This window comes from Halictus rubicundus, chromosome 6 (genome assembly GCF_050948215.1).
Source record: "Halictus rubicundus isolate RS-2024b chromosome 6, iyHalRubi1_principal, whole genome shotgun sequence".
Classification (NCBI taxonomy): domain Eukaryota; kingdom Metazoa; phylum Arthropoda; class Insecta; order Hymenoptera; family Halictidae; genus Halictus; species Halictus rubicundus.
Genome location: NC_135154.1, coordinates 16,417,396 through 16,431,251, shown reverse-complemented (window position 1 = coordinate 16,431,251; position 13,856 = coordinate 16,417,396).

Genomic DNA, 13,856 nt, shown 5'->3' with positions numbered 1-13,856 from the left:
TTAAAATTATCAAATTTGTATATATTTAATAAATTACTAAACATTTCAGCACTGTACGAGTAAATTGCACCATTCTCGTATGTATTCCATGAAAAAATATATGTAGAAGGGAATTATTCTAGGTCGGAAGAAATGTTTCGTTTTCGAGTGCAAAGGGTTAACCCTCGTCCCCGTCCCTCATTTTTCGAACTTCAACGCATATTCTCGTTCGACGGGTCCGAAAAGCAAGGATTTTCGTTAAACATTCACATCACTCACACGTGACCGACGAGACGGTGTTGACGTGTTAACCGAAAATGATTAAATAATTGTTCCATTATCACCGTATCGCAGTCGCGTCTATCTCCCGTGAAACATTAAAAACATATCCTCGCATGAACGTTTAAAGCCGTTTAAATAATTACAAGCGATGGCGTGCGCACGCTCGTCGTTGTCTTCGCGCATTAGTTTTAAAAGAACGGCGTTGCTGGGGGGAGAGGGTAACACGAGCGCGATTTAGATCAGGCCATTATCTGCGGCATGATCCGATTCCTGCGAATAACCGGTAAACTATTTCCCAGAAGCTTATCGCTAACCGGCGACAGTATTTTCCCCCTGGAACTCCGGCCCGCTGATATACCGTCGGCTCTTTCGTGTTCGTTCCGAAATTTATGACGGATGCCCTAACATTTTCGGGGCCCGTAAATTCCGCTTCCTCGCGCCGAACACGAAGCGTGTGCCTCCCTTTCGAAAGAACGAATTCTACGATTAGTTCTGGGAATTTTGCAACTCTGAAATTCCCGAAGACTTACCGCCCTCGTTCGTACCTCATTTTCTGAACACAAAGGGAAGAATCGACCTTGTTTTCGGACAAGTTGGATACACAGCATTGGAAAAATATTATCAAAAAATTTCATAATTTCATTCGAGAGGTAACAAAGTTATAGCTCGTTTAGTGTGACACAGAGCTGCTCAACATGCATATTAGCCAGCACAGTTACGGGTAAGTGACTTAGCCCGTGTGACAAATACGTGCAGCTTTTCCCGCAGGGGCGTGGCTTCGTGGCCCACTGTCCTGTGTATGCCCAGGGCAGGGACGCCAGATCAAGACTTGTTCCCCCCACTCTAATTTCCCCTTCCATCGCGCTTTTCCCCAAGTTTCTGGCAGAGAGATGGTAACTTTTTCCCCTCAATTTGTGCTCCCTCCCCTCATCTGGCGACACGTCGATGGATTTAAACGTGTTTCCGAAATGATTAGAAACTACTGTACCAATCGAACTGAAATTTTGAGTCACGTGTATGACTATCGCCTGTATCGCAATCGCGGCAAAATATAATTTTTTCCTGATTTTTGCAGTCCGTTAAACCAACATTTTAGTGGATCGTAAATGCCAGTTCCCCGCACCGAACAAGAAACGTGTGGTACCCTTTGGAAAGAACGAAGTCCACGATTAGTTGTGGGAACTCGGTGACTCCGGCGAACTTACCGAACACTTTACACGGTGATAATAATTTCCCCCACGACCCAGGGAACCCTTCGTCTGGACCCCAAGACCAAGAGGGGCGTCTAGGTTCGAACAACGAATCGCACGGTGCGAATAATGAGCGCGGAGAAAAATTATTCTCCGCCGCGGGCCAACCGGAAAGTATTTCGTGGTCCTTGATTCGGAAATTTAATAACGGCGGCGCGAGGGAAAGAATAGGAGAAGAGAGAGAGAGAGAGAGAGGAGGGAGGAGAGGTTCTTCCCTCGCTTTATCTCCGTTTCCGTTTCATCGCTTTCTTCTTCTAGCCGAATATACTTCGACTGTCCCGTGGATCGTGCGAATCGGTCATCCTACCGGAAGACTAATAACCGAATTAAAAATTTAATTATAAACCTGCGCCAGTTCGTTTTTTACTCGATGCTGCGCCAGATAGATGCAGGCTCAATTATTTCATATTTTCGCTTGGGATTTTTAAACACGCTTAGTTAGCAACATGTTTAGTTTAAAGAGACACGATTTTGCATTTTTAATATTGTGTCTGGCACCAATAGTGCACGAGATATTCGAGTAAATAGGTTTTTCGCATCCTACCCTTCGGGGTTGTTTTCAGCGCTTCGCCATGGACGATTGCCGATAAAAAAATGCGTATCAAATATTTTTCAGCGTTCTATCGCCGTGCAAAATTTAATCAGAACCGGTGATTGTCACATCTGGATGGTCCCTTGTTAATTAAATCCGTTCCAACGATATTCCAAGCACTGAACGGATTTCACTGATGAAAATGCAAGAAATATACTGGTATTCGCGTATGCTCGTGAAATGTAGAAAGAACTTCTGCATGAGAGAGTACGTGAAAAGTGTATCGAATCGTCTGATACGAATACAGATTCTAAAATATTTATTCTACATGAACTCTTTCCAAAGAAGTTTGCTAAGAAAAACATTTTTTCGATAATTTTCTAGTGGAAAAAGAAAATCTATATTTATTGGGTACCTGTAGTAATATTGACGACAGAAAAATAAAAATGGCTTTCGATTTGAAGGAAATAGATACCATTCGTGTAGATACGTGGCAGTTGAAACAGAATTTTGTAAAAACGGAAGATTGTGTACGGTAATTCTATGCTAAAAAAAAAAAAAGAAAAAATAGGAAAAATGCTGCGTTAGAGTGGTAAATCTTGGCGAATCTACTGGATTTCTAACGGGGCGTGCAGTTCTTACTTTTGCGCGCATCGCGCCAGTTCCTCTGTCGGCGTTTCCTCGCGTTCGCTCCGCCATCGCTTTATCCGGGGACGATACAAATTCTGGGGAACACAGTCGAGTGGTTCGTGTCAATGAAGAGATAAATCTCCTTCGAGCGTAATGTAACCGCGCGCAGCGAGAGGAATTTACGGCAGTGACGGTTCGGAAACGCTGCCGTTTGAAATTTTGATGAGAGCCGGTAGAATCCTGTTACCCCCGGATGGCTATGCCGGTAGAAACTTTTCTGAGCACCGAGCGAGATTGAAAAGCGAATGTGAGGCGCGAGACGCGAAAAAACGCCCGCAGAAAGAGAAACATGGGAGACGCCTCCGCCTTATATTATCGTGTCAGACTCGCGGCGAAAATATCAAACGAAATTTCGCGAGCACGAGTATCTCCAACCGGCAAAATTCGATAATTCGTAGATTCTTAATCGTGTTAGAATTTCACTTTATTCTCGTGTATCATTATCCTGCGGATTTTCATACAAAATAAACATTTTCTGCGTTAATTGCTAGGTACAGCCACGTAGACGTTTACCTCTGAATAATTTTAGTGAGTTCGAAATTACAGTATTTTTAAATCCTCGAAATAAAATCCGCAGCGCAATTATTATATTAGAATATATTATTCTAGAATTATTAGAATGATATTATTGGAATAGAATTATTATCTTAAGAAGAATTAAAAATCTTTAGACTTGAGAATTTTGCTGGTACTTTTTACGTCAAGAAATAAACAAATATTATTGAATTATTGCATGCATGCAGTCATATAGTGTCTTCTTGTTGCATCAATTCAAAGATCAGGTTCTTAATTATTTAGATCACACAGTCGCGACCTTTGTCATAGGTAGTCGTATGATCACCAAGAAAAATAATTACATTATATTAAATAAATAATCCAGTATCGCGTTAACTACAACATAGGAGTAATAATTTCACTCTGGTTTTGTGCATTTCGATGTAAGTACATTTACGGTTTTAAATAAGAGGCAACATCTAGTTTTCTGCATTGCAGTGTGAAAATCCGGTTTTCTCTTTCCTCCTGGAAAATTATTAATGCTGAAGCAGCTCTGACGGATGCAGTTGCAAAATCCTACACGAACCCAGGAGTTATGATTTTAGTTGTAGAATAGTTTTACACGATCCTGTGCTGAACAGTGCTACACAATTGTTTATCGTGAAACACAGCTTTAGTTCAACAAAAGTTTTTCAGTCTCGATCAGTAGGAAGCTTTCCCAAGCAGATTTGATAGATCTCGAAATTTTCACATTTCTTTCCGCAAAGGGAAATCTGCTATACGGACGAAATTCAATAAAAATTGTATAACGCAAGATGGCGTGAATACAGCAGGTGAAACAGAACGTGTCATCCACCATACTGCCATTGTCGCGTTGAAACCCGCAGTCTTTTGTTAACCATTTACGTTCGCTCCATTCTGAATTTGATTTTGTTGGTGCAGGACTTTCAATAGACAATATTTCGCGTTCGAACAATCCACTTTCCGTCGGTTGTTGCCATTCGTTTCAGCAACTGATCTTTTTCGATTAATTAGCAGGGTACAAAGCGAAATCAATTCCATTATCTGTTCGTCACTGAAGTTGCCAGGAATGCGAGCATCAAAGCCAATTACACGTACATGCGATCTTATGTAGCCGGTTTGCAATACTGCCTTCCGATACGTCGAACATCTCTTGCATCTCCTGCGCCGTTGATTCATAGTGTTTGTACCGTTTTATCGGCCATCAGCCGGATACGAGCTCGTCTTCGACAACAGAATTTTCCGCGTGGAGACTCACTCGACTAATTGATCGGAATATTGCACTATCTTCTCGTTTCTACATAGTCAAATTGTACCTTTAGTGACTCTGTACGTGTTTAATATTGAAATTTATATTCAAATGCAAAACACAAGCTGCCAGAATTAAATTGGGAACTCGATTTCGCATACTCGAATTTGCTGTAGCATTTACAAATGAGAAACATTTATTTACATCTTTCTCGACAGCTACGTTTCGACGAACACGGGCATCGATGTTTTTCTCAATTCATTTTACGTCATTTCCAACGGAAACGGCTCGTTTGTGTTTGTGCAACTAGCTTCCTTTCGAAGTTCCTTCCCAGCACATGTAATAACAAAGGCGGACTCTGTTTATAGAACTGTCCTTTCAGCAGGGTACAGTGACGAACGCATCTCTCTGAAACTGGATCGTAAAAATCCGCTGGCTGCGTCTGGAATAGCGTACCAATATTTGCAGTTTGGAAGTAACGCGGCGGATGCAAAATTCCCTCGAGGCTTTTGTCGAAGTTACTTCCACTTCATGGTCATGGACGCGGACTGCAGTTAATAAAACCTTTCCTCTTGGTTGGATGACGCGAATTCACTGGTTAAACGCGTACACCGGAGACCCTGCAAACGGATTAAAACATCTCTTTATTTGCAATTCACCTATCCGCCGGATAAATAAGTTCTTTCCACACAAATCCGCGCGGCCAGTGGCTTTTGTTAATATTCAGTCACTGTGTACCATACGTTTCAAAATTCTACACGAACCCAACCAAATCTGGAGATTCGTCTCTTCATTCATTTCAATTTCTTCCTCGAGAAATTTTTCATATAGGCCCCCGTGAAAAAGTGAACGATGAATCGCTGTACCGCGGATTTTATGTAGTTATGGCACAAATGGTAACGCGCGTACAATAAAGCGGTGTCTTGTTAGAAGAATTTAAGGATCTCAGTGCATTAGTTTCAGTTTAACCCTTTGCACTCGAGTGGTGACTCTGAAGCACCACTAGAAATTGTTGTGGCATTATTTCAAAGAAATTAGAAAAAATATTACAAAATATTTGTTACATCACAAAATTTCGATGTAATAGATTACTAAACATTTAAATATTATATGTAGAAATCGGATCAGTTTCCTATGAATAAAATGAAAATATTGTAAGACGGAAGAAAAATTTAGTTTTAGATTGAAAATAGCGCCGAGTGCGAAGGGTTAATAAGACAATTAACACTAGAACGACCGGAGCAGTCAAAATGACTGCTTCCTAATTTTTTCTTTTACAATTACTGAAATTGTAGAAATGTTTTCATCGGAAACGTTTTAATGAACCTCTTCATTGAAGCACATATTACGATAAAAGTTGTATGATGTCTGAATGGGCACAGTCTTGTCACTGTTACAAAGCAAAACACGTCAGTCGTATTTATTGCTCGGTCGTTCTAGTGTTAAAAGAAGAAAGATATTCTATTCGGCTCCCGTATCTTGCAAGCAACGTAAACATCTCTGCGTGAAAATGGCGGGCCAGGAGATTTCCGAAATGGAGGAGATCGACGCATTGGGCTCGCATTCGCGTAACTTCTCTGTCCTTGACCTTGAATGACCTTGGACTAATTATAGTCACTGAATTCCTAACGAAAGGGACTATCATTGTAGGCGTTTGAAAAAGGGTGGTTCCATTTTAAAAAGTCAAGGTGACCTTGATATCTCCAAAAAAATGACATAAAAACAAAATTTTTTTTGCATCGTGTCAGCCCCATTGTACCATTCAACTTCGTCCTTACCATATTTTACGTATCATTGGAAACGACAAAGATATTTGAGGTGCTAACGTTTGGTGACTCACCCTGTATATCGAGGATTCACTGTGCCACAGACAACGAAGCTCCGCGGGTCAGAAGAGGCTAATGTCAGAAGAATGTCAAAGTCAGTAGCGTCTTCTGCGACCGGTTTCCACGACGGTGGAAAACGGGGTCGAGGTTTTAACCGCGAAACAGCCATCCGAGGACCATAAACGGATGCTCCGTCAATGGGCGGCTCGTTCCGATGAGTTTGGTAAACAGAGCAGCCTCGGAGACTGGAGTCGGTCACGTGTCTACATGGAGGAAATTCCACTGACGTGTCATCGGCGCTATTTAATTGGCAAACGAAGCAAATCCCCTTTGTTAGTTCAGAAGACACGGTCCGGGAAATTACGTGAGCCCTTCTGGTTTGTAGATAATTTTACTTTAACGAGTTCCATGCTAAGCGCATCAATAGCAAATTAACTGCTTCATCTTTGATGAGGCTGCAGCGTGGATCGTGTTTGTGATGTGCCCATCACCCGTTGCCTTTGCGGAAGTAGCCGAAAATGCTCGATGATAACGGCGCGTATTAACACGTGCACCGTGTTGCGTGGACTGTTGCAGTGGTGAATATCAATTTTCCAAACGTCGTGCATTATATAGCGATTCGGGATCTTTGTGCAAACGATAAATGTTCTGTCAAATATCCATCTCTCGAGAAACTGGTCTGTAGCACATTTCTTCGAATCTCGCTTACAATTTTCATAACATTCTCACGCATTTTGTTCGTTATTAAATCTAAGATCTGTTATGGCATTCTTAGCTGGGCATTGTAATTTTGTCGAAATTGTTCAATAATTAATCGTAGGCAATGTGTTGGAAACTGTAGAGAACGAATTTGAAAATTATTGTGGCGTTCAATTAAAAATGGAACGCACGTATCACTGTTTACAGCTGGCACGGGGCATCGCTATAGCGATTTATTTTTAAACCCTGAAACGAGCATTCGGTTATCGAATTTTACTATCCTGAATTTAGTCATACGGGAGAAAACAGCGTGACGTTTGGATATACACGAACGAACCTAAAATTCCGCAGAGCCTACAAAATTATTATTTCGCGCGACATGTTCTAGAGCGAAGTGAGTGCAGCTTTTTGGAAAAAAGTATGCGACAGAAGAATCCTAAACGGAACAGGAACAGACAGCCGCGTGTTCGATGTGGCGCAAGTAATCATTCATATTATTTACATTAAGTAGTCTCTCTAGTGTATGTAATTTTTGTGAGAAGTGTCGATAATGCACGATCACATTATATGTATATCAATAGTAATAATGTATTACATTTATTAGAATGCTGCAAGATTACCTGTCCTGCATTATTTATTTAAATTCTGTATACTGTAGCAAAGCAAGGATAATAATAGTAACAGTGACAGGATCACAATAATAATCGTAACTATCTTTTTATACTGTAAAAATAACGAGACGAACTATTTTAATTTGTCTTTCTGATTTTTCTAATAAATGTTATTGCTTACTAAAAGATGTAAAAAGTATAAAACGATTCAAAAAAATAAGTAGTTTAATCATTCCTCTGTTCTAGTATTTTGATTTTATCTGATTCGATCGATTGTATTGGTTGCATTATAAATTCTGAATATATGACATACATTTTGTCGTATGTTCCACTGGTTAGTAATTAACAAACGAAGTACAGTAGACTGTGACTCACGCAGAAACTTTGTAGGGCTATTTGGAAACAGTTCTGCAACAGTCGGTGAACCGTCGAAGTACATTGTTTGTTCTAATTGTTTCTCAGACTGTAAATGCCTTCGCGTATGCAGTATGTCGACACTGACTGAACGCTACTTTTACATATGCATCGTTAACCAAAAAATTTTACTAATACGTTGCATCGCATCAATTAAAGAAGACGACGACACGTTTCAGTTGATCCCGAATTTAAATAAAATATAGTTCTCCTCTCATTTCCTTAATTTATTCCATTTTCTCGAGCTGTTTGACGAGTGTCTGTAAACGTGCGCGTCTTCTTGAAAACACGGACACGTTTTGAGGGCGGATCATCATAAAATTTTAGCTCTTAAAAATGAGTCGCAGTTCCAGTGGATGAGAAATGTGCAACGCGGTTGTTCCAAGGGCGGACAAAGAATTGCGAGGCGCTAAAAATCACGGTAGAAGGAAGTGGAAGGGCGTAGACACCGGTGGAAGAGTGGCAGGGCAAAGTGGTTCCGTACTTTACGAAATGAAATACACCCACGCCTTTAAGAAGGCGGCCACGCCTATGTGTACCATGCGACACTTTTCCACCGAGACCTCGGTGCTTAAATTATCATCACACTTGAAATTGAAGATTGTGTCGAAGGTCTTCTAACCTCAAGAAAAAGTAGAATCTTCCTGCGCTTCTCGTCATTTTATGTTTCTTCCTCTCATTAATATTCCACGCGTGTTCTAGTCAACGAGCCACTTGCAAAATGTAATCAGGTAAACTCAAGATTCAGGACTTGGAATTATTGTGCAATTTTTATAGAATTTCTTTTTTCAATTATTGTACACCTAACAATTTTACTGGTTCTTACTAATAAGTAGATTGTCACGGAATCTTTAAACCATTGTATTATACTAGTTTGTTTGTTCGTAGCAGTGTGTAAAAATTGAAGGAAAGTTGAACAAAATACGAGTTTTCTAATCGTGCATCGTACGACGCTCTATTGAATAAAAATCCTTCGAGTTATTCGCGAAAGAGTGAGCTGACTATTCCCAATACGAACTCGTGACTCCGCAAGAACACTTCTCACTTTTAGAGCATGCTCTCGCGAGCGCATACGTACACACAACCCCGAAAGTTGGGTACACACATCATCTACATTTTGCGGACATGAGCGTGTCAGAGCTAGAATCGTTAAACTGCTCTTGCGGATGGTTTTATGCAGGCTGTTAAAGTCTATCTAAAAGAGTTAATCATCTGGTCCACTCAACGTCGACATACGTTCGAAAACTCTGGAACCAACGAAGAACAATTTCACAAATACTTGTTCATGATCAATAAACATGTAACAATGGTGTATCAGTAGACTGCAGATTTTATCCTCCTCGAAGAATGTTTATAACAGTTTCTAACAAAATTTGTATGACCTCTAACAGAGTGAAGAGTTCATTTTTCGTTTCCATTTTGTATAAATTAGACTATTATATTTATATAATACCATTACTTTAGTATACTTATGTTTATTTATTTTTTTATATTTTCTTATCAATTTGTATTTGTATAAAGATTCACAGTCTATTTTTTTAGTAACTTACAAAAAATTGTAATGTCGGCCATTTTGCTGAATTAGATATACGTCGTTTCTTCTGATTGTTCACGGATGATTAATTATAAGATTTTTATTAGAAATGGCTTTAGTATTCAACGCACGAGTATTTTGACAAAGTGCTTTCCCCGTAATGTGATCAATAACAATTGATGATAGGACACTGTTGAATGTGTAATATTGGCCGAACCGATTCGAGCTCCGCGGAAACGTTTTATATGCACCGAAGTCCGTCAGCAATTAATAACGGAATACTAAGCTGTTAATTGGCACAGCCCGGCACGACGGCGCTAGTACCTAGAATACCTGCTTGTACAAAGGCAGTATCACTTGAATGAAGCCTGTGAATGAAATTAGCAAGTCTCAAAGTCGTTTCAATTGCATTATTTAAACATGCAGAGATTATACAATTTGCCGACACCCGCCGAGCGACACATTCTAAGGGTGTTCCACTGTTTTATAAATATTAAATCGCGTTAGAAAAAATACATTCTGCAAACATGGTTCGTGTACGCAACCGTAGAAATATTCTAGTGATATTCGATCGATAATATTCAGATTAGAATTTTTATAAAATCTAAGGAGAAGAAGCACTTTATTCAATTATAATATGTGTCTGCCATTTTGTTTGGAAAGGTGGAAGGTCATGAGGACCAAAGGGGGGTTGAGGGTTAGATCAACATTGTCAACTCCTTCATCATCAGATTGCATACAAATTTATTGTTATGAATAACTTGTTCGCGAACACTGTTCAAACCTGTCAAGGTTTACTCAAGGGAGAGACCTTGACAACACATGTGAAGGTCATGGTAATGAAAGATGGGAGTAGGTTAGGCCAACTTTGTCAACTCTTTCATCGTCTTTATTAATAACTTTTTAATGAGCATAACCTCTTGGGGGGTTGCTCAAGGAAGTGTCCTTGACAACATATGCGAAGGTCGTAGCGATTGGAGATGCATCTCCTGATCAATATTTTTGTCTTACTCGGTTGGTAGGTAGCCAAATTGCCTAATCAAAGGTTTGGCGCGATGACTATCAGTGGTCAATTAGAACCTAATTGTCCCCATCATTCCCGACTCATAGATCATTCGTACGTCATATCGAAGAAGGCGAACGCCATTCTGTCGACAGTGGTGGCAGACATCCTCGAGGAGTCATTGCAGGATGCAAGAAACTTGGCGTTGAGCGCTGGCAAGAGTAGCGTGACCCAAGAAGAAATGGAGAAGTCGCTGAGGAATCTCTGTCTGCGTTTGAGTACCGTGCCGGCCTACAGCAATCGCGTCAGCACCTGGATCAGCTCCGACGACGAAAACGATCATCGTCATCATGACGACGGTACGTCCTCGTCTAAGGTTGGTCGAACGGAGAATGACAGTCAGTAGGAACTGGACACGTCCCTCGTCGATAAACAAAATAGGTTGTTTCAGAAGGCTCGCAACGACGCCGCAACAACTCGTCGCGCAGTCACGGGGGCTGCAAACATAAACTAGTAACGATCTATCGTAATCTACGTTTCACGGGCTAAACTACGTGCTGCGAATTGTCTGTCTTTTTGGTGAATAAACACGTTCTGCCAATGACCACTCGGCTACAGTCTTTTCTCCTTTCGTTTATGTTCGTGCCATTAATTAGGGTTATTACTTCTTTCTTTTACTTTGCAGCGAGAAAGAATTCACTTTAAGTTGCACATCTTCTTTAATAACTCTTATACTACTAAGTTATATGTATATGGATGGCATAATTTCTTATGTTAAACTTGAAAACCAGTTTTTATTTTGAATCTATGAGGTGAACCACATTTTATCGGGATCTATTTATAAGTAGGTTACAAAACACAACAAATTGTTGATTGCCACAACAAATCTCGTATTTTCTATTTTGATTTTCTCTCGATTTTCTGTGACTTCTAATCCTGAAATTCTGGTGGACTATGTGACCTAAGGCGTTCATCGACTAAAATGGCACTGTACAAAATAAAGGAAACAACGTTAAAAAAAAAGCGATTCGTTGTAGCATAAAATATCACGCTCGAATTCATCGATATTAATAGCTAAACTAAGCAAACAACCAAGCGGCGAGCAAATCGGCTATGCTTGCGAACGTCACGGGTTTGCACAAATTTGGACAGTCGTGATCATACATGTCACGGGCGTGAACATTGAGAGGTTAAATCCACTTCCACTTGATACAAGCAAACTTCAACTGTTTGTACACATTGCAATCTATTAGAGATCATGGTTTCGAACTTGCATTATACAATCGCGTATAACATTTATCCGGGAAATATTAATAGCGTTGCCAATATATTAAATTATCAAACCTACCAGCACCCGTTGAATGATTAATTTCAAATTTATAAAAAATTTAAATAAATTGAATCTTTTAATTTTGACAATGCAACGCATGGTTGTGCTTTTAATGCCCGACCGATTCAGTGTTGAACAATTTAATAATCGCGTCTACGGATTTTTAAGCAGCGCAATCAACGGACGAACAATCGGCTGTCTAGAAACTTCGGATTACGTAGTTCCGGAGCGGTATAAAAAGTCCAATCAATCAGTGCGCGTAAATATTATTCAGAAACTAATTGGATACATGGCAATCCATACATTTCCCCTGATTAATCGTGGGCATTGTTGAAAAGCGAGCATGACGAAGCTGTTCGTTGGGATGTTTGTTCGCCGGGTCTCCTATGAATTATACGAGAATATCGCAGATACGGATCGCAGAACGGGCAACGATCGCGAAACTGTCTCTGTCGAGCGAAAAAGTCGCGGGGAAAGAGCCAGACATCGATAATCAATCGGAAAATAATTTCGGATAGTGAAATGGATCGGGCCGATAAATCTTTAAAACTCGTGATTAAGCAGATATGTCGCGCTACAGAAACGAATGTTCGCAATTTTCGGAATTCCGTCTATACACTGGCGAAATATATTACGTTTCTATACATTGTATGTATGTGCATATATATTGAAATGTCCGAGTAAAATTTCGATCGTTTTATCTGATTTCGCTGCCTTGTACCGGCGGCCCCTGTATCTCTATAACGCGAACGCTGAAACGCAGGCGTCGGTTTTTTCGGAAAAAAACATTCATTCCGGCGAAAATATTTACTGGCTCTCGTATTTTTTATAGTGGAGGAGGAGGAGTTCCTGCTCTGTCTGGCCGAGTGAATATTTTTTCGAACAATGATTCAATGTTTCTAAAAATCCTCATAAATGTGAATGAACGAAATTCAAACGGAAAATCACCGCACGATCTTCCTTCGTATTCACATTTATACAGTACTCCTATTCCTGTAATTTTTACCATTTTCGGTCGTTTACAACTCGTGAACCAATTAAACAATTTCGATGAAATATTCAGCATGCATATCACTTGCAGGGATCTACAAAATACACATTTTTTAAATTTTCGTTACGGGCTCAAATGAAAAAGTCGCAAGAAGCAACTTTTACCATTTTTTTCTTTTCTCGTGATTCAGACTAAGCGCGATTTTTCCAAAATTTGCATTACATATCGTCTAGTAGACTAATCGACCTGGCTCGGCAGAAAAACTGAAGTCGTTTGATCCATTTTTAAAAAAGTTGTTCTGATTTAAAGGGTGTACTCTACATTCACTTGTGACAGACAGTTATAAATAATCAATTTTGTCGTGTGAAACCCATAACGTTTCAGAAACGTCATTCTAAGACATGGTGTTAACCAACCGCGTTTGGCTCTCGACAGTTCCACTGATAAACAGATTGTCCCGCGACTATTACGGTCATCGGGCGCGTCCGTAAGAATTTCTCTGCGGCAGCCATCTTGTGACGTCATACTTGCTTCAGAAAGCGAGTTTTCTGCCGAATATTACAAATTGCTCCACGATGAGGTAGAAATTCGCAATTTGGGCTCCATACAGACGCAGATTGGACTTTCAGGAAACACAAGTGACCACTTTTAAACTGCTCATTGCAATATTGAAGCGTCAATTTGTCAAGGTTTTGACCCTCGCAAGTTCATATACGTATATTGCAGAGAGATTCTCTTAATTTCTGGACAGACGTAGCAAAGACGTGTACAAACACGGTGATATGCATTTTTAATTGATTACTTACTTATTTAAGACGTAAAATGTCTCGAAAAAAGGGCACAGCGTAACATAGCGCGACAGTCAAGGCCAAATGCTTGCCGGCCCCCTTAATTTCGTGGACCGGTGCAATTGTCAACGACTGTTCCCTGCTGGCGCGATAGGTATACCA